A 20,910-nucleotide genomic window follows, 5' to 3' on the forward strand; every position below is an offset into this window, starting at 1 on the left:
GGGGCTGGCAATCCAGCTCAGCAGCACTCTTCAGAAGGCTCTGTGTTCAGTCCCCACTAACGGGGGCAGGGGGGATCACGAGGAAGACAGTGAAGAAAAGGGGAAGCCGAGAAGCGCCCCGCGGCTGGCCCAGGCGCTCCCTCCCTCTGCCTGAAACGCTGCGGGTTCCAGGCTCGAGCTCGCCGCCTGGTGATTCCTCAGTCACCTCGGGTGCTCCACAGTCGGTGTTTCCCCTGACTCAGGCCTCCGTCCGCTCTCTCCCTCCCCTTTGGCATCAGCTGCCGAGGTTGGATTCCCACAGCTGGTAACTGGAGCCCTGCAGCCGGCTGCGTCGCCGGCCTCCACCTGCTCAGGGCACCTGATTGATGCTTCGCGCGCCGCTCCTGCTCCTTTTTTGGTGACTTTCAGAACTGCCTCCAGCCTTCTTACATAAGCAGACGCCTTTCTTCCCAGCCCCTGGGGAGCTGCAGTTACCACATCGTTCCCGGAACAGCCGCTGTCCCACCCAAGCCCTTACTCGGTCCCCAGGGGACCCGCTAATAGGAACTGGCTTAAATGAGGAGCCAATTAATCCTCCTGCACGAGGTAACTGTTCCTGGCGGGGGCCGAAGGTCAGCCTGGCTGAGGCTCGGAGCGTGCGCAAAGGTGACTGGGGCCCCGTCGCCCAGGTTCCGTGGGCGCGTAAGTGGAGCTCAGGATTGAACCTAACAGGGCGCTTTGCTTTCCTTCCCTTTTCCCCGCGTTTGTGTTCCACCTGCTTGCCCATCTGCTCAACGATCTCGTGCAGTTCCCACAGCGGCCAGAAGAGGGCACTGGATTCCCTAGGACGGGAGAGGCGGAAGATGGTGAGCTGCCGCGTGGGTGCGCGCTGGGAACCGAACTCAAGGCCTCCGGAAGGGAAGTCGGTGCTCTTAACTGCTGAACCAGCTCCCCAACACCACGCTTTGTCTTGTTGTTTGCTTGTTTATTTTATTTTATTCCTTGATGATTTTATATACTGTTTTGTATCCTATTCCTTTCTGTTTTCCTGTGATGGCAGTTTCGGTTTCTTTAAAAACTTGGTTACGTTATGTAAACACGTTTTTTTTTTTTTTTTTTTTTTTTTTGCTTTAATCCTAAATTCGGGATTTTAATTTGGGCTTTAGTTTGTCCCCTGCTGATAGTTGCCTTCTTTGGGGTGTGGTGTTTGCCAGCTGGTAATGGCCCGGCTGGCACAGCACGCAGAGGGGTGTGGGCTAGCGCTCTGAGGGATACTGATAGGAGGGCACCGGGCACTGAGAGAAAGGGGTGGCAGTTTGCAAAGACCAGGGTCAGGGGTGGCTTCCTGGAGGAGACAGAGTGAAACGCTTCGCCGCAGCAGCTTGGCGGAGACCGCTGGCCGCATTTGCTGTTGACGGAGATTGGTGTAGCCCCAAAGAACTCATCGACCCTAAACAGCCGGGAGAAGAAAAGGGGTCTGCACCCCCTCCCCACTAACCTTCTCTCGTACCTAGGGTTGGGGGTTGGTGGAAGGGAGGGAGAAGCAACAGTTCCCCAACTCCTCCCAGATCCTTTTTGACCCAACTTCACATAGGAGGTGCGCACATGCCTTTCATCCAACACTCGGGCGGCAGAGGCAGGCAGACTACGAAGGGACAGGTTAGGAAACAGTGCCAGACAGAGACACCCTGCTTCAAGGGAGGGCGGGGAGGAAACGGCACTGAAAGAAAAACCATGGAGACCAACTTGTGTTAACCAAATACTCCTGAGCAAGGGCCCTGCCCTGGATTGTGGCTGATGTATTTTATGTTGCTCCATTAAAAACAAACAAACAAACAAACAAACAGACAATTTCCCCTCATCCAGCAGCTGTCATTGTGGATAGCAGGTCTAAAAGAAGAACCGTGGCGCCTTACACTAGCAAGTCACAAAGAGTGTCTGTGAGAACGATCAGACACTAGATGCTTGCTCCTGGATCATGCCTCTAACCCCAGCACTCAGGAGGCAGTGGAATCGCCAAGAGTTTGAGGCCGAGGCCATCCTGAGCTAAACAGTGAAACCCCACATCAAATGAAACAAAAAGAGAAATACGCTCAAACAGCCAGTTGCAGAGGTACTGTAATCCCAGCACTCAGAAAACCTTCAATATTCACGGAAGCAAGCAAAAACTGGTTTGTTCTGCCAAGTTAAGTGGTTAAGGCAATGCCAAACAAGCTCTGGGTATCTGTGTAAGCAAGTTACTGAGGGGGAAAAAAAAAAAAAAAGCTAGTCCTATCATCCAAGTAGACAGGCAGGGGTTTTCATTTTTTGGGGGGGGGCCCCGCTGGGGAACTTATCTTCCAGGGGGAAGAGGCAAAAAAAAAGGGGGGGGGGGGGGGGGGGTACCAAGATGGATGCCTAGCATAAAATGGAGTTTCTTTAGCCAGAACACAAGTTCTCTACAACAATAGATCCCAAATAACAGGAAAGTGTTATTCAAACCTCAAGATAGCAATTATGTAGTCTAAAGAACAGAGAGAGAACAGAATGATAAAAAAATAAGCAAACCCCCACGCTTCGAGACCACCGGAAGAGGGCAGAGAGACATGAGTGGAAACGTTCCCAAGATATCAGGCCTGAAGCTCACACCTCAGTCCTTTCAGAGGCCGAGGCAGGAAGATTGCCTGAGTTCAAGGTCAGTGTGGGCTACACACCAAGACCCTGTCTCTGTAAGTATAGCTGAAAATGCCCCAGGTTTCTTGGAAAACTAACCCTTATATCTCCTCATGAAGATCAGTGAGCTCCCAAGATCAGTGGAGGAGAGCAGAGGATGGCCCAGTGGCTAAAAACACTTGGCTGCTCTTGCAGAGGACCCAGGTTCAATTCCCTGCACCCTTGCGGTCGCTCATGACCCTCTAACTCCAGTTCCAGGGATTCTGACATCCTCTCCTGGCCTCTGAGGCTCCTTTGGACGAGCAGCCAGTGCTCTTAATCACTGGTCCATCTCCCCAGGCCCTGATCTGTACAGCTTCATCACACATAACCGATACGCCACAGACTGCACATATCTGAAGGGAACATTCTGGCAGCAAACTGAGACATCAGTCCTCTGCCGTAACAACGTTTGCTTTTAGAAGTCAGACCTGGTGGCCTCTGCCTGTAATCCCAGTGCTTGGGAGGCCAGCACGGGATGATTGCCATGAATTTCAGGCCAATATAGAATGAGACCTCATCTCAAACACACGCACACACTTCAGTACCTTCCGGAGGTCCCCAGTGTCTCACGGCCATTAGCGGTAATTTCAGATGTCACCATTCTCCCGCTCCCCTCTTACCCAAAAGACGACCCAAGACTCACTGAGCCAGTCACTGCCCACCACAAACCTCCTCTCCCTGGGTCTGTGTGAGCCTCCCTTGCTCTGCACATTACACGTCAAGGGAATCACACTCTATAACTAGAACATAAAATCCGATGAGTTTCTTTGGTGACACTTGCCAAGCCATAACCACAGTGATGGAAAACATGACTTCTTCTGTGGACATCTGAGAACTTTCTGGAACCTAAAGATTTGTCCGTAGGTTTTCACCCAGGAACGACTGGGAGACAGGAGCCCCCACCTCCTGACACTGTTTGTTTTTAGTATTTTGTTAGAACTGTCACCAATCCTGAGGGAGCAGAGCTACAGCAGGGGTGCTCTCTAATCCCATCTATGCAAGAGAAAAGACGTGAGCAACAAAGTTCTGGTTCAAATTCAAAACGATGAGCTAACACTCTTGTTCCCGAAAAACCCCTGCATCTTCTAGATCTTACGTTTTGTTATCGGGAAGCTACAAGAGGTCAAACTTTTGACAACAATTTTTTTTTCTTTTTCTCCACCCCCGCATCCTGTGGTTCTAGGGCATTCTATGTAGGCAAGTGTTCTACCACTGAGCCACACCCCAGCCCCTCACTGGGGGATTCTAGGCAGGGGCTCTACCACTGAGCCACACCCCAGCCCCTCACTGGGGGATTCTAGGCAGGGGCTCTATGCTGAGACACATCCCAGCCCCTCACTGGGGGATTCTAGGCAGGGGCTCTACCACTGAGGGAGAAGGATCATGAATTGGAGGCCAGATTGGACTACACAGTATGAATTCATCCCAAGAAGGGCATTCGAAGCCAAACATTCCCTGCAAAGCTTGCCCCAGGCCAGGAAGCAATGTCATCCAGCTGGGTAGGATGAAAGACTGAAGATTAGTTGCCCTGGTTTCAAAAATGCCTTTAGGAATCTTTCAGCAGTTTTTCTTTCCAATAACCAGGGCTGGCTAGGGCCTTGGACAGGACCACCTGCAGCTGGCATGGGACATGTCCCTTTGCCTCCAGCCTCCATAGGTATGGAGAGCATATGATGCCACTGACAATCTCATGAGAGAGTCCATCTATCACTCTGTGTGTGTGTGTGTGTGTGTGTGTGTGTGCGTGCATGTGTGTGTGTGCGTGGTGGTGGGCAGCAGGTGAGCATGTGTGTTCACTCACATGCAGGCTGGGGTTCAGCACTGACTGTCATCTTCAGTAACTCTCAAGGCAAGGTCTCTCAGTGAGCCTAGGCAATGACGCTAGGCTAGCTTGCCAGTGTAATGGAAGTTTGGCTTCTTTGTAAACTCAGTTATGTTAAGTAAATATGTTTTTGTTTTAATTTCAAGTGTGGGGTTTTACTTGGGCTTCAGTTTGTCCACAGCAGATTTTTTCTTTTTTTTTTTTTTTTTGTCTCATACGGAGCACCACCTTTGATAGCTTGTGTGGCACAGAGAGGGGCGTGGTCTGGGGCTCTGAGGATATAAATATGAGAGCCCAGAAAGGGAAAGCGTGGCGTGCAGCCGTGTCCCGTGGTGAGTGGCAGTTTGGAGAGATGTGCAGAGCTGCTTGTTAAGCTGTTTTGTTATGTTTTCACCCTGACCTTCACCTGGAGACAGAGAAAAGAGGAAGTTTCGCCAAGTTCCTTAAAGCTTATCTGTGAGAGCTTGGACCATGTCCACTATAGGGAAGTAGTTTCTGAAAAGAAGTTGGGTGTTTCCACACCTTTTCTTGCTGTACTGATGTGACTTGTTTTTGCTTTACCTGTAAAAAAGTGAACCCTGGAATAAACCCAGACTGCTCCAGTCATACTGACAGCCCTCTCAAGCCGATCCCATGTGTAGTGTGATTTGTTTTAATTATTTTGAATCCTCACTCCCCACTCAGGTACTGTTTGACTCTGTAGGCAGCTCCAGCAGTTTGGTGCCTGAACAGGGACCTGGGATAAGGGGAAAGCAGTGAAGAACACCGTGGTGCTGATGAGCTCTGGTCATAAAGAGACTCGGTGAGTAACACTGAGAGTAAAAATGGGACAAGGCAGTAATGTTGTGTCTTTTGTATGGCTTTTAATTAGAGACAGTCTGTTTCTGTGGCACAAGACAAAGAAAGTGAAACTTTCAGGGTCAGAGAGAAATAGGAAAGACAGACAGGAGGCTTCGAGACAAAATAAGATTAAACCATTGACTCCTCCTGAAGAGTTCTATGTCTCTTCTTATGACGATAATTCTTTGTTAGAAGAAGATTCTGAGGATGACTCAGATCCTGATGAAGTTGCAGAACTGGAGGATTCTGAGAGATATCCTCCGATTCAGGCTATGAGTGTTAAAAAAAATTGAGCCTTGGCAAAAAAGAAATTAAGAAGTTGGACTAGGGCTTGGAGGAAATAAACAAAAATAATTGAAAATTTAATGATTAAGGAAAATGAGGCTCAGTCCCCCACTCCAACTCCCTCATTGATTACAGGCTTGGATCCCACTCCTGGGATGGCTACAGTTGCTATAGCTCAAAAGAAGAGTGGGCCTTTTCCTTTGTCCACTGGGCGAGCAACTGTATCCCCTTTACAAGCTTCTTCACAACAAGGTAGGCAGAATGGAGAAGATATAACTGAATTTAATGGTTTTCCAGTGCTAGAGCAAGCTGATGGGCAGGAAAATATAGTGAGAGTCCATGCCCCTATATCTTTTAAACAGTTAAAAGAATTAAAAATTGCATGCTCTCAATATGGTCCTACAGTACCTTTTATTCAAGTTATGTTAGAGTCCTTGTCTACTGAGGCCCTCTGCCCAGGGGACTGGAAGCAATTTGCAAAAGAATGTTTAGCAGGAGAAGATCATTTGTTATGGAAGTTAGAATTTGTTAAGCAGTGTCAAGCTAGGGCTAAAAACAAGCCGGGGGAGGGGGGAAGGCAGCTTCTCAGTTTTTCCAGTAAGAAAGCAAATGGTTAATCCTGCCACAAAGCTTCTATGGTCATAAAAATCAGATTCAACAAATAGCAAGGTGTTTTGTCTGTCTGTTTTCAATGTATAAGTTTACGATGTTCTATATGTCTTGGCTATAGATTATTGATCACTGTGTATGTTTAAAATCTGTAACATAAAGTTAACTTACTTAAACCTAGGGACGTAACTCATCTTCCAAAAATTGGAAAATTAAAATATGTTCATGTAACAACTGATACTTTTTCAGGATTTATCATGGCAACTCCCTTAACAGGAGAAGCCACCAAACATATTATAAGTCAATGCTTAAAAATGTTTTCCTAGGGTGATGGAGAGATGGCTCAGTGGATAAGAACACTATCTGTACCTCCAGAGGTCCTGAGTTCAATTCCCAGCAACCACACGGTGTCTCACAACCATCTATAGTGGGAACTGATGCTCTGTTCTGGCCTGCAGGGGCACATGCAGATAGATAGTCATACATAAATAAATAAAAAAATCTTTAAAAAAATGTTTTTCTGCTATAAGACCTGGAGTCTCACAGCTCAGGAGCTCAGGATCGTGCCCTTCCCAGGAACACTCACAGACCACAACTCGATGCAAAAGCAAGAGGTTTATTCCAATCACAGTAGGGTTGCCCCTCCAAAGACAGGAGACGACCCCGAACATGCCAAGCACAGGGTTTTTATACCTGAAAATCAGACCACTTTTGCTTTATACATTGATTGGTCAGCAAGAATAGCATGAAGATAGTTTACAGCTGGTTGTAGATAGTTTTTCTCAAAACAGTTTACCCTGCCCTTCAAGAGCTCTCTGCACCAGGCTTCAATTAAAATAATAACAGTTGTTTTTCTCATTCCCGGGTGGTCCCTCCCTACAGTTGGTATTCCTTCCATTATAAAGACTGATAATGGCTTGGGAATATATGAGTTAAGCTTTTCAGCATTTTTGTGTGCAAATGAATATAAGTCATAAAACAGGTATTTCATGTAATCCTCAAGGCCAAGGAATGTGGACCGTATCCAAGGATCTCTTAAGATCCAATTGCAAAAAATAAAAAAGGGTGAGTCATATCCCCAAACACCACAGAATTATATTAATCATGCTCTCTTTATTTTAAATTTTTTGAATGTGGATGTACAAGTCTGTTCTGTGGTGGGAGACGCTGTATACAAGTACCAAACTCTATTGTTTCTTGCCATTAATGTAAACTCAAAAACTGTATTTCTAAGCTTTCAAATGGACAGCAAGTTCTGGTCGTTAGATAGCCTCCTCTTATCGTTCCTGTGAATGTTTCTCAGGCTTGGTATCCTGATAAGGGATTACAAGTGCTAGAAGCAGACCTAAAAAGAATGGTTGGGTTAATTATCGCAGGTATTATGGTCCTCATGGTCATCTTTTATAGGTCTTGGCTTATTACTCTTAGGAGCATGTCTCCTACAAGGAATAATTAAAACCTTCATCAAGGCCTTCTGGAATGTTCAAGCTGATCTGCATAACATTAAACTCCAGCATCTGCCCTAGCAGAGGTTGATAGTCAGAGATGGATATCTCTGAGGTGTATTCAACCTAAGACAGGGCATGAATGATGGAATTCATGTACCAATGCTGGTAAGAATCTACCTTTCAAAGAGAGACAACCTAAGACAGTCACAGTCTTCTGCTCCATAGCTCTTAAGCTATGGTCTTTTTTTTTTTTTTTTAATAGTCCAAGCTTTTATTTTATTTATTTTATTATGTATACAACGTCCTGCCTGCTTGTACAACTGAGTGCCAGAAGAGAGCACCAGATTTCATTATAGATGGTTGTGAGCCACCATGTGGTTGCTGGGAATTGAACTCAGGACCTCTGGAAGAGCAAGCAGTGCTCTTAACCTCCGAGCTATCTCTCCAGTCCCGACCTTAAATTTCCAGCCCACTATGGTCTTTTAAAGTATAAAAAAGGGAGAACTGTGGAGAGCTGCTTGTTAAGCTGTTTTGTTGTTTTCACCTTGGCCTTCACCTTGAGACAGAGAAAAGAGGAAGTTTCAACAAGTTCCTTAAAGCTTATCTGTGAGAGCTTGGACCATATCCACTACAGGGAAGTAGTTTCTGAAAAGTTAGGCATTTCCACACCTTTTCTTGCTGTATGGATGTGACTTGTTTTTGCTCACTCCCCACCCAGGCGCTGTTCGGCTCTGCCATTTGGATCTGGCAGAGAGACCGGAGACAGAAGGTGTGCCCACTTGGAACAGATAGACAGAGAGCAACACTCTGGGCACAGTGGCTTGGAAGAGCCTGCTGGCTTCGTCTGCTGTTGATGGAGATTGGTATAGAGCCCTGAAAGAACCCACTGACCCTAAACAGCTGGGAGAAGAAAAGGGGTCTGCGTCTCTTCTTCCCACTAACCTTCTCTCTCCTACTTAGAGTTGAGGGGTTGTTGGGAGCCGCTATTCTAGCAGCTGCTTTGACATTGAAATCTCAGCGGAAAGACTGATTTTACCAGGCCTTCACTGAAGCCAGGGAAGAATTTCCAGGTCCATCTCCTTTTGTTTGTGACAGCAGGTGGGATTGCTTGTCAAGATCACACCTCTTGCTTCACCTCCTTGTGAATTTAACCCATTGTTCTGAGCTGTTTTTACTCTGGCTTAAAAGCACTCTGCAACAAAGCCAGGCTGCTGGCCGGTCGAGTCTAATCTCCACTGGAGCCTCTCGGAAAGGTCCCATGTTAGTTTATTAACTTTAATAAAGTTAAAATAATAAAAGTGTGTTAGTTTATTAACTTTAATCCTCACTCCCGACTCAAGAACCGTTCGACTCTGCTGGCAGGTTCTGGCAGATTGGCACCAGATGTGGGACTTGAGATACAGGAAATCAGTGAAGGACACCGCGGTTCTTGGCGAGCTTGCATCATTAAGTAGAAAGGGTGCGGTGAGTAAATCCAAGAATAAAAATGGGACAAGGCATTAGCCTAGTGTTTTTTTGTATGGAACTTAATTAAAGGTAGTCTGTATATGCAACAGGAAACTGAGAAAGTTAAACTTTCAGGCTCAGAGAGAAGGAGGTTAGAAAGATGGCAGGCTTCAAGAGAAAATGATATTATACCATCAGCTCCTCAAGAGGTGTTGTATTTCCCTCCTGATGACAGTAGTTTCTTGCCAGAAGGAGACTTTGAGGAAGACTTAGGTCCTAATGAGGTTGCAGAGTTGGAGGAAGAACCAGATCAGTATTATTCTGAGAGATACCCTCTGATTCAGGCTATGCATGTTAAAAAGCATAAGCCTTGGCAAAAAGAAATTAAAAGATTGGAATGGGGCTTGGAGGAAATAAACAGAAAAATTGGAGAATTAACTACTAGGGAAAATGAGGCTCAATCCCCCACTCCAACTCCATCATTGGTGGAAGGCTTAGGCCCTCCTCCTGGGAATGCTACAGTTTCAATGGCCCAGAAGGCAAGGGGACCTTTTCCTTTGTCCACTGTACAGGCAACTGTATCCCCTTTGCAAGCTTCTTTACAAGAAGCTAGGCAGAATGGAGAAGATATAACTGAGTTTTATAGTTTTCCAGTTCTAGAGCAGCCTGGTGGACAGGGTAATATGGCAAGAGTCCATGCTCCTATACCTTTTAAACAATTAAAAGAATTGAAAGATGCATACTCTCGATATGGTCCTACAGTGCCTTTCACTCAGGCTCTGTTGGAGTCCTTGTCTACTGAGGCCCTCTGCTTAGGGGACTGGAAACAGTTAATAAGAGCGTGCTTATCAGGAGGAGATAATTTATTATGGAAGTCAGAATTTGCAGAGCATTGTCAAGTTACAGATGAACTTAATCGAGCTCAGGGAATTCCTATAACTTATGACATGCTTGCTGGAGAAGGAATCTACAAGGAAATAGGACAACAATTGGATTTTGATGTGGCCATTTATGCTCAGGTAAATACAGCTGCCCGGAGGGCCTGGAATAAACTTCCACAAGCAGGTAGACAGGTGGAGGATTTGTCTAAAATCTGTCAGGGACCTGATGAGTTATTTCAAGATTTTGTGGCAAGATTAATGCAAGCAGCAAACAGACTTATAAACAATGAAAAGTCTGGATTATTATTAGTAAAACAATTGGCTTATGAGAATGCTAACAGTGCTTGCCAAGCAGCCTTGAGACCCTTTAGGAAGAAAGGAAATATTTCTGATTATATTAGGTTATGTTCTGACATTGGGCCATGTTATACTCAAGGAGTGGCTATGGCTAGACTTCCTACAAGGGAAGTCTATTAAAGAAGCATTATTTCAGAAAAAAAAAAAAAAAAAGGCCCACAGAATAGAATATCTGGAAATTGTTACAGTTGAGGGCAAATGGGACATCAAAGAAAAAATTGTCCTGATGCTAGTAGGAAAGAAGGGAGTCGAAAGGAACCTGGTCTATGTCCAAGATGTAGAAGAGGACAGCATTGGGCTAATGAGTGTAAGTCTAGAAGAGATGCTGCAGGAAACCCTTTAATAAAGGGAAACTGGAAAGGGGGCCAGCCCCAGGCCCCACAATAGTATTATGGGGCACTACAGAACATGGTCCCTCAGCAAGGAAATGCATTCAGGACCTCTGTAAAGCAACCACAGGTAGCGCAGGACTGGACCTCAGTTCCTCAGCCTACACAGTATTAACTCCCGAAATGGGGATGCAGGCCCTACCTACGGGAGTTTATGCTCCATTACCTAGGGGGACTATAGGATTATTACTAGGAAGAAGTAGTACTACTATGCAGGGAATTGTAGTAGCTCCTGGAGTAATTGATGCTGATTATGAAGGGGAGATAAAAATTATGACACACTCTCCAAATGGAATTTCTGTAATAAAACAAGGTCAAAGATTAGCCCAATTAATATTGCTCCCCAAGTTCAGACAAAAAATGCAAGTAAAAAGGATAGGAGAGGAGATGCAGATTTTGGATCCTCTGATACTAATTGGGTTCAAGCTATTGGTCCCAATCGGCCTGAGCTAGTGTTACAAATTAATGGAAGAAAATTTACAGGGTTATTGGATACAGGAGCTGATGTCTCTGTCTTAACTGCTGATCAGTGGCCTATGCATTGGCCTAAACAATCCTCTATTACACAGTTATGAGGAATAGGACAAAGCCGATGTCCTGGACAAAGTAGTGATGAGTTAACTTGGAAGGATGAGGAAGGACACGAGGGAACTTTTAAACCATACATTATCCCTGGCCTTCCTGTTAATCTGTGGGGTAGAGATGTGATGAGTAACATGGGAGTGTATCTTTACAGTCCTAGTGATACCGTTTCCAATCAGATGCTTAATCAAAGACATTTACCAAATTCAGGATTGGGAAAATCTGGACAAGGCATAGCTCAGCAATTAATAACTACCCCAAGAAATTTTAAAAAGGGGTTGGGTCATTTTTAGGGGAGGTCACTGATCAACCTGTACCCCATGCAGATCCAATAACATGGAAAGCGGATGATCCTGTGTGGGTGAATCAGTGGCCTCTTTCCCTTGAGAAAATTAAAGCCGCTGGCTGAACAGTTAGTACAGAAACAGCTTGATAACGGCAATATTGCTCCATCAAACTCACCTTAGAACTCCCCTATTTTGTTGTAAAAAAAGAAGTCAGGAAAATGAAGACTTTTACAAGATCTCAGAAAAATAAATGAAACCATGGAATTAATGGGAGCCTTACAACCTGGATTGCCTACCCCTTCTGCTATACCTAGAGATACTTTTAAAATTATACTAGATTTAAAAGATTGTTTTTATACTATTCCTCTTGCTCCTCAAGACTGTAAAAGATTTGCTTTTAGCGTGCCATCAGTAAATTTTAAAGAACCTATGAAGGGGTATCATTGGCTTGTATTACCTCAAGGTATGGCAAACAGTCCAACCTTATGTCAAAAATTTGTGGCTCAAGCTGTTTTTAAAAGTAGAGAGGCATATTCTTCTGTGTATATTATTCATCATATGGATGACATTTTACTGGCTCATAAAAATGAAGGGATTTTATTAAGTGCTTTTACACACTTATAACAAGCTTTAAAGGATCAAGGTCTACTAGTTGCACCAGAAGAGGTGCAGACAGAACCACCCTATTTGTATTTGGGACATAAATGATACCCTCAGACCATTATGCCTCAGAAAATTCAATTACGGAAAGACGACTTAAAAACTTTAAATGATTTTCAAAAGTTGTTAGGTGATATTAATTGGCTAAGACCCCATTTAAAATTAACTACAGAGGGCTGGAGAGATGGCTCAGTGGTTAAGAGCATTGTCTACTCTTCCAAAGGATCCAGGTTCAGTTCCCAGCACCCACATGGCAGCTCACAACTGTCTCCATTTCCAAGAGATCAGACACCTTCACGCTGATGCCCATAAAATAAAATTAAAACAAAATTATCTACAGGAGAGCTGAAACCACTTTTCGACATTTTAAAAGGAGAGGCTGATCCTTTGTCTAAAAGGGAACTTACCAAAGAAGCTCGTGATGCTTTGCAAAAGATAGAATTAGCTGTTGAAGAGCAGCATGTTCAATATATTCATTATTCAAAACAATGGGGTGCATGTATTTTGGCTACTGTTCATACTCCAACTGCTATATTGTGGCAAGAAGAACCATTATTGTGGTTGCACCTGCCTGTGTCTCCTGTTTGAGTTCTGACACCATATTATGAAGCAGTGGCTAGTTTAGTTCAAATGGCTCGCACAGAATCTCGCAAGTATTTTGGTAGAGAGCCCTCCTTAATTGGAGTCCCTTTTACCAAACAGCAAGTAGATTGTTTATTTCAAAATGCAGATTGTTGGGCCATAGCTTTTGCTCATTATTTAGGACGTATTGACAATCATTATCCAAAAGATAAATTACTTCAATTTGCCAATGAGCATGCTTTTGTATTTCCTAAAATAATTAAACAAAAGCCTTTACCTCAAATTCCAACAGTATTCACAGATGGATCTTCAAATGGAAGAGCTGTATATGTACTGCAGGGACAAACTTTTGTTTTGCAAACATTGCCAGCCTCAGCTCAAATTGTAGAATTACAAGCTGTTGCTGCAGTCTTTAAAAATATGGCTTCTACCTCTTTCAACTTGTATATTGATAGCCATTATATAGCTAGAGCTTTGCAAGTCCTAGAGACTGTAACATATGTTAATACAGCTAATAAACAAATACAAGATATATTTAGAGAGATTCAACAAAGTATTTGGAGCTATGTACAGCCTTGTTATGTAGGGCATATTAGAGCTCATTCAGGGATTCCTGGACCTTTAACTTTAGGGAATGATTTAGCAGATCAAGCCACATGTTTGGTTGGATTAACTCAACAGAATTGGCTCAAAATTCTCATGCATTACATCATGAAAATAGCAAGAGCTTAAGAAAACAATTTAATATTACCAGAGAAGCCGCTAGACAAATTGTACGATCATGTTCCTCTTGTCCTGAACATTTTAATGTACCTCATTATGGTGTCAATCCTAGAGGCTTGACTCCCAATCATTTGTGGCAAATGGATGTAACTCATGTCCCAATTGACACTTTTCAGGATTTATTATGGCAACTCCCTTAACAGGAGAAGCCACCAAACACGTCATTGCTTAAAGTGCTTTGCTGCAATTGGTATTCCTTCCATTGTAAAAACTGATGATGGCTCGGGATCTATGAGCCTAGCTTTTCAGCATTTTTGTGCACAAATGAGTATAAATCATAAAACGGGCATTCCGTATAATCCTCAAGAACAAGGAATTGTGGACCAAGCCCATGGATCTCTTAAGAACCAATTGCAAAAAATAAAAAGGGGGGAGCCATATTTCCAAATCTTAATTATGCTCTCTTTATTTTAAAATTTTTGAACGTGGATATACAAGGCCGTTCTGCGGCTGATCAATTGTGGCACCCTAATTACCAAGGATAATTATGCCCAACTAAAATGGAAAGATCTGATTACTGGAATATGTCAGGGCCCTGACCCCATATTAATATGGGGAAGAGGGTATGTTTGTGTTTTTCCACAGGACGCAGAAGGAGCCAGGTGGATCCCAGAAAGGCTGGTGTGATTTGCAGGAGTTGTTCCCCAGAAGGAGGATGTTCCGGCTGCAGACAATCATAAATGCTGCCCTGACTGAGACTGAAAAGCTGCAGTGGACTTAAGCTCCTGACCCACCTTTTGCTTCATTCTGCTCCTGGGAGAAGACATCATGCAGAGAAACCTCTTATACAATGGACTGGACTTGATTGTTCTGTTATTAAGGACAATTCTCAACAAAATCAGGAAGAATAAAAAAAGAGGACTGACTGTGAAACTTTGGTCTGACTCTGGTTTTCAGCAGACCAAAACAAGCTTGCTTCAGAAACTCTTGGGAGGCCCTGTAACTGCCTGTGTAAATTCTCCTTTTGCTTTGTTGTTTGGAAATGTTAACAAGATTCAAACTTTAATGTTCCTTGCCTTCAATGTAAACTAACAAACTATTTGTAAGCTTTCAAATGGTTCTGATTGCTCTACAGCCTTTTACTATGGTTCCTGTGAATGTTTCTCAGACTTGGTAATTTACACAAGGAGTCATTTGTTAAGTCACCTCTGTGGAGTGTTGTTTTGGACTTGGCTTGTGATAGGAGATGCACTCCTATGGCGGCAAGTAAAACCTGCCTGAAGGCCTTTTAGAATGTTAAAAGCTGAACTGATCTGCATAAGATCAAACCCCAGTGTCCACCCTAGCAGAGGTTAGTAGTCAGAGATGGGTAATGTTTCTCTGGGATCTATTCAACCCAAGACAGGGCATGAATGATGGAATTCATGTACCCATGATGGGTAAGAATATATCTTACAAGAGAAACAACCTAAGACAGGCACAATCTCCTGCTCCATAACTCTTAAGTTATGGTAAAATTTAAAAAAATAAAAAAGGGAGATCTGTTGGGAGCTGCTATTCTAGCAGCTGCTTTGACATTGAAATCTCAGCGGAAAGACTGCTTTTACCAGGCCTTCACTGAAGCCAGGGAAGAATTTCCAGGTCCATCTCCTTTTGTTTGTGACAGCAGGTGGGATAGTTTGTGAGGATCACACCTCTTGCTTCACCTCCTTGTGAATTTAACCCATTGTTCTGAGCTGTTTTTACTCTGGCTTAAAAGCACTCTGCAATAAAGCCAGGCTGCTGGCCGGTCGAGTCTAATCTCCACTGGAGCCTCTCGGAAAGGTCCCATGTGTTGTGTGTTAGTTTATTAACTTTAATCCTCACTCCTGACTCAAGAACTGTTCAACTCTGCTGGCAGGCTCTGGCAGGGGGTGGGAAGGAAGAGGCTTCAAGGAACCCCAAATAAGGGAAAGCTTTAAAAACAAGGGCTACATGCCAGTCTCAAAGGTCCCCCTGTCTCCACGTCCCCACCTGCAGGACCAAGCCACACCTGGCTTTTTATAAGGGTCCTGGAAATTCAGGGTCACGTGTTCATGTCTGCAGAGCAGACGTTACCAAATGAACCATTTCTCGGACCTAGTTATGGTATTTTGTTGTACGTTGTTTTAAGTGGTGGTGACGATTGGACCCAGGGCCAGACACTACCACTGAGCTACAGCCCCAGCCTTTGATTTGTTAATTTGCTTGCTTGCTTACTTGTTTTGCAGACCCAGTAGCCCTGGCTCTTCTGTCTGGAACTCATGGTGATTCCTTTTCCTCAGTGGCTCAAACGCTGAGATCACAGACATGTACCACCGTGCTTCACTCCCAAACCTTGATTGGTGTGCTTAGGTTTTGCATTTTTTTTTGTATTTTATGTGCATGGGTGTTTTACCTGTATGTATGTATGTATGAGTACCACACACACGCAGTGGCCTTGGGAGCCAGAGAGGACGGCAGATCTCCTGGACTGGAGTTAGGAATGCTTGTGAGCTGCTGTGTGTGCTGGGAATCCAACCAGAGTCCTCTGCAGGAGCAGATCAGGTGTCTCAGTCACTCTATGTGCCTTTGGCCTTGAAGGGGAATGGGCCGAGGCCAGGCATCCCCACGCTTGATGCCTGTGTGTCCTTAAAGATAGAGTCATGCTTTCTAGACAGCTTCCTGCTGGTCTTGCTTCTCCCCTTCAGTTTCTTCATACCTCAGGATGGGAAGATTTAACCTGTTTCCTTTCAAAGCAGTTGTTGCTCAGAAAGACTTCCCAGCATCTGGCTTCTGGAACTCCGTTTCCCTGATGAAGTGAGTAAGAAGCATGACCACCGAGCTCAGGTGAAAGAGTAATGCCATCCCTGCCAAGGAGAGATGAAATCCACATGTTGTAGCCACTTCTCAGCATGAGCTGCTAATGCTTGCTCATCCAGCTCTTCTTGCATGCCCTAGGGAGACTCACATGGACCCATGCCCTTTCTGATTAGGATGTTTAGTATTAGAATGCAATCCCTCAGGTAGAAGCTATAAGTACCAGAGCACTCAGAAACAAACTCATTCCAGGAGTAATGACTGGGTATTGGGGTTGTGGCTTAGGGGGTAGAAGACTTTTCTAGAATTCCCCAGTCAGGGGCTGGGGGCATGGCTCAGTGATGGAGCCTGTTAAAAACTAAAAAGAAGAAGAAGCAGGGGGACAACCAATATTCTCTGCGAGAGATTTTAGGGGGGTATGGAGGAAGTGGGTAGCAGGGCATGGTGGGGAAAGAGAGAGGGAAAGGGGGGATGGGGTCCCCCGAGAGAAAGAGTGTAAGATAGAGTGAGAGAGAGAGAAGAGACTGAGAGAGGGACCACGTGTCGGTATCAGACCTTTTAAGGGGGCACGCCTTCCAGGTGTGGTCACCTGGCTTGCTGGCGACACATGATGACATCATAGGCTGCCGGGTAACTAAGAAGCAGGTGGTGTTCCAAAATACTAACATTCCTCCCTTTTTCTATAATTAAAAAATGGGGAACTTGGGCTGCTTTTTATAAGGTAAGTTAAAGTATATAAATTTAGGCTCATTGGAAGCAGCCACTTGTCTGGTCCTGAAGCACACCACTTCAGCCTTTTGTTAATGAGAAGTGAACAACGGGCTTAGATTCTCTTCTGGATACTTCCTGCTAACACTGGGGGTGCTATAGGGAGGTCAAAAGGCTGAAATGTTGGCCAAGTCCAGGAAGAATAGACTGTTTTGATGCTTTCCAGAGTCTGTGAGAACATCCATGGCTGGGAGGGAAGGTGCAGGTCCAGCTTGTTGGAAGTCTGTGAGGTCAGAGCTGAACACCTGCAGCTGCTTTGGCACTGTTGTGGCTATAGGAAACATCTGTTTCTGGCAGGACACTGAAACACATGTATAGGCAAAAGATAAAGTTGAGTAGGGAGGAAATCTTGTAAGTATACATCGAAAGGTTTGGATCGATGAGGCTTGTACATGGGAACCTCTGTCTACCTGGGGGGACCTTTATTTACCCAGTCACTAGCAATGTTTAAAGAAGGCTTTGTTTTTGATCTGTCATTGAGGTGAGGTTTGGTTACAGAAGCATGTAAACTTAGAGGCCCTCCCTGGTGCCAGCTGGCACTAGGTTAGAAACAAAATTCTCCAGAGGAGATCCTATTGGAGTGCGGGCGTCTGGGCATCTCCCATTGGGGGCAGAGAAGTCAAGACCTTCCAGTGGCGTCCCAAGGGACGTCCCTCTGAGCAAGAGGGGCGCTACCTGTCCAACAGCTCGTCAGCTCTTGGCCAGGGACCAGGGCACGGTGCCCAGTGAGGCACAGCTGGAATACGGTTTGCCTAGCTAGGCCTTCCCACGAGAGAGAGGGGGAAAGTAGGAACTGTGTGTGAGAGGGGACCTCCCCATGAGTGAGCAAGCAAGGGGAAGGAACCATAGAGAGGGGGCGTACTGCCCAAGGGAGAGTGTGGCCCTAAAATGGAGGTCAGCATGGAGGGTCAAACCTAGACAGTTAAGGCTACGGCTGAGGGGGGGGGTCCCTCCATCTCAAAAGATAGTAGGAAGTTGCCAGAGCTCTGTGGTCAAGCTTCCCCTACCAAGAGAGGCATTTATGCTGAGAAAATGGAGTGAACTCACCAATCTAGTGGCTGGTCAATAAGGAGAACTCACCAATCCAGCCAGTGGTTGCATGCAGTAAATAGCAGTCTGGTAGCCAGGGAAGGAAGTCCCAAAACCAGGGAAAGGGGAGGAGTCCCACCTTTTGAGATAGGCAATTAGTCCAGTACTTATCTGGAGTCCAATTGACCTGAGAGGTAGATGTAGGTGGACTTTCTGCAGCTTACAAGAATTACTTTTACGTTTTGAGGAGATAAAACTTTAGACATATTAGTATCACCATTGTACTCTGCACTGAAATATACATTGTAGAAAAGGCAGTAGACATACATTTGTGTTAATAGCATAAGTGTTTTTTAAGGTGAGCTCTGAAAAGGCAAAAGCCTTTTATGAAGTAAAAGAAACTCACTTGATCTTAACTTTTAGTATAAGCATACACATTATGGAGGCTTACAATCTTGAGCTTAGGACCATAATAGTGGAATAGTGGTATAGTGGAATGTTTTTGTATCAGAGTTAGATTAATAAGTTGGAGCCCTATTAATAAAGGTCAAAACTCTGGACACTCAATACAACGGATATTAAGCCTTTTTACCTATTTAAGATACCTTAAATCACCTTACACCTTGTAACCTTTATAATTTGCATTTGTCAACCTTAAAACATTTTTTTAAACGCTCAAACATTTATAAGTTGCATTACCAACATTAAGACACATTTTTAGACTCTCAAACATGTATAACTTGTATTTATTAACCTTAAGACATCTCTCAAATATGTTTTTTGAGAGGGACCTTTGTATTTAGTTATTTACCATGAGACATAGTTGAAACTGCTATGAACATTTATTGTCCTTTAGCTAAAGGGATGGTGAAAGGTTTCATTTAGGCCTGTTTCTTGAGTCTGGACTGTGTCTAGGCCTGAAAATAGCAGCTCTAGGATTTAGGCTTAAGGCCTGGTTCTCCTGCAGAGAGCCGGGAAGGCACCTGAAGTCTCCCAACACAGAAGTTGGCAATATGTCTGTGGGCCTCATTCTGAGGTCAAAAACAGTCCTGTACGAGAGCTGTGGAGGTTGCTAAGTCAAGGAGCCACCTGTCCTCCTCCAGTCCTCCAGGCCAACGAGCTAGAAGGCTGGAAGTGTCTATGGTCTTGTGCTGGTTGAACCTCCATGGCTGGGCACAGAGGACAAGCCTGCTTGGGAGCATTTTGACTTCCAGAGGCCAGTTTTCCAGCAGCCAGCTTTGGCGTGTCAGCAGCAGGATCAGCATCCATTTGGCTGCATTTGAACACATCACCTGGCAGAACAGACTTTTGGCTATGCAAACTTGTAGGAACACCAGCAGCTTCCGAATGCACCTAAGGTCTAGAGCCTGCCGGGATGGCTCTTACTACTTTTACCAACTCCTATATGGTGATCCAATGACCATCCTCAGCTGTTTATTAAAAATTGCAGTGAGACCATGCTTGCATCTATAGGACTCTAAATCTGTATCTTATGAAATGACTATTAACCTGCATTTGTTAACCAGTAAATATCAACCAGGACCTTAGGTTTTGTCCTTGCTAAGTTAGAATCTTAAAAGTCATGAAGATAATTTATTAAAGTGAGAACACAAGATTTTTTGTATGATTTAATATATATAAGTTTATAGCTTGTAATAGTCTAAGGCTATACTATAGATAATAAGATAATACTATCGAGAATAAGACCAAGCTTACATTAACCTTTTGATAGCAGAAATATAGTAAATTGACACAGTTTTAATATAAATATATTTTTAAAAATGTATTAGATTTTAATTTAGAATATTGGTAAACAACTTGTACATAATAATGAACCCTTGAGCTATAAGTTTAAAATCAACAATTTAGCAGAACAGCATAAACCAAATTTAAAATTAACCTTTTGATAGTAGAGCTGGCCAACACACCAATGTTAAAAAACTAAAAAGAAAAAGCAGGGGGACAACCGATATTCTCTGTGTTCCAAAATGCTGACAGAGCCCCCGTCTAGACCCCCCAGTGAGGGATTCTCCATAGCAGTAGAACCATGTCTAGCATTCGAGAGTCCCTGAACTCAAGCCTTAGCACAGGAAAAATAAATAGAAGCCAAGTGCCTTAGTGTTTTATTGCTGTGAAGAGACACTGTGACCAAGACAACTCTAATAAAAGAAAGCATTTAACTGGGAATTGCTTGGTGTCATGCAGGCAGGCAGTTTGGGAACTAAGCCAGGGAAATAGCCTGAGAGAAGCATTCTGGTTCGCTCTCCGTGGAAAAAACTCAGCTTTGATTTTCAGGTCTTTCTCCAAAGCCATGGATGCGCTTATAGGTGATCCCAGACTCTCCACCTCAAGCAAGCCACCCTGGGTAGGTATCCTTGTCAAAGCTTACAGGGTCATCACCCCCAGGCAAGCCATATATTTTCACTAATGTGTCTATGTTAAAGGGCATAGATGACCAGGGAGGCTGGGAATGCTGCAGGGAGCTTTGGTAGATGTCCAAATGCTGATCGGGTTGCAGGGACTCCTTTTCTGGTTGCTTTGCCCCAGAATTCTTCTGTGACTCCTGGTTGCCATTGTCTGAGCCCCTGGTACTCAGCATCTGGGTACAATCAGCCTTGGGTGCCAGGATCTTGCCTTCCTCTTTCCGGGATTTGGCCTGGCTAGGTGATGCCCTTCTCCCTGGCTTGGCCTGGCTAGGTGATGCCCCTATCC

This window comes from Psammomys obesus, unplaced genomic scaffold (assembly GCF_907164565.1).
Source record: "Psammomys obesus unplaced genomic scaffold, mPsaObe1.curated_primary_1811, whole genome shotgun sequence".
In the NCBI taxonomy this organism is placed as follows: Eukaryota; Metazoa; Chordata; class Mammalia; order Rodentia; family Muridae; genus Psammomys; species Psammomys obesus.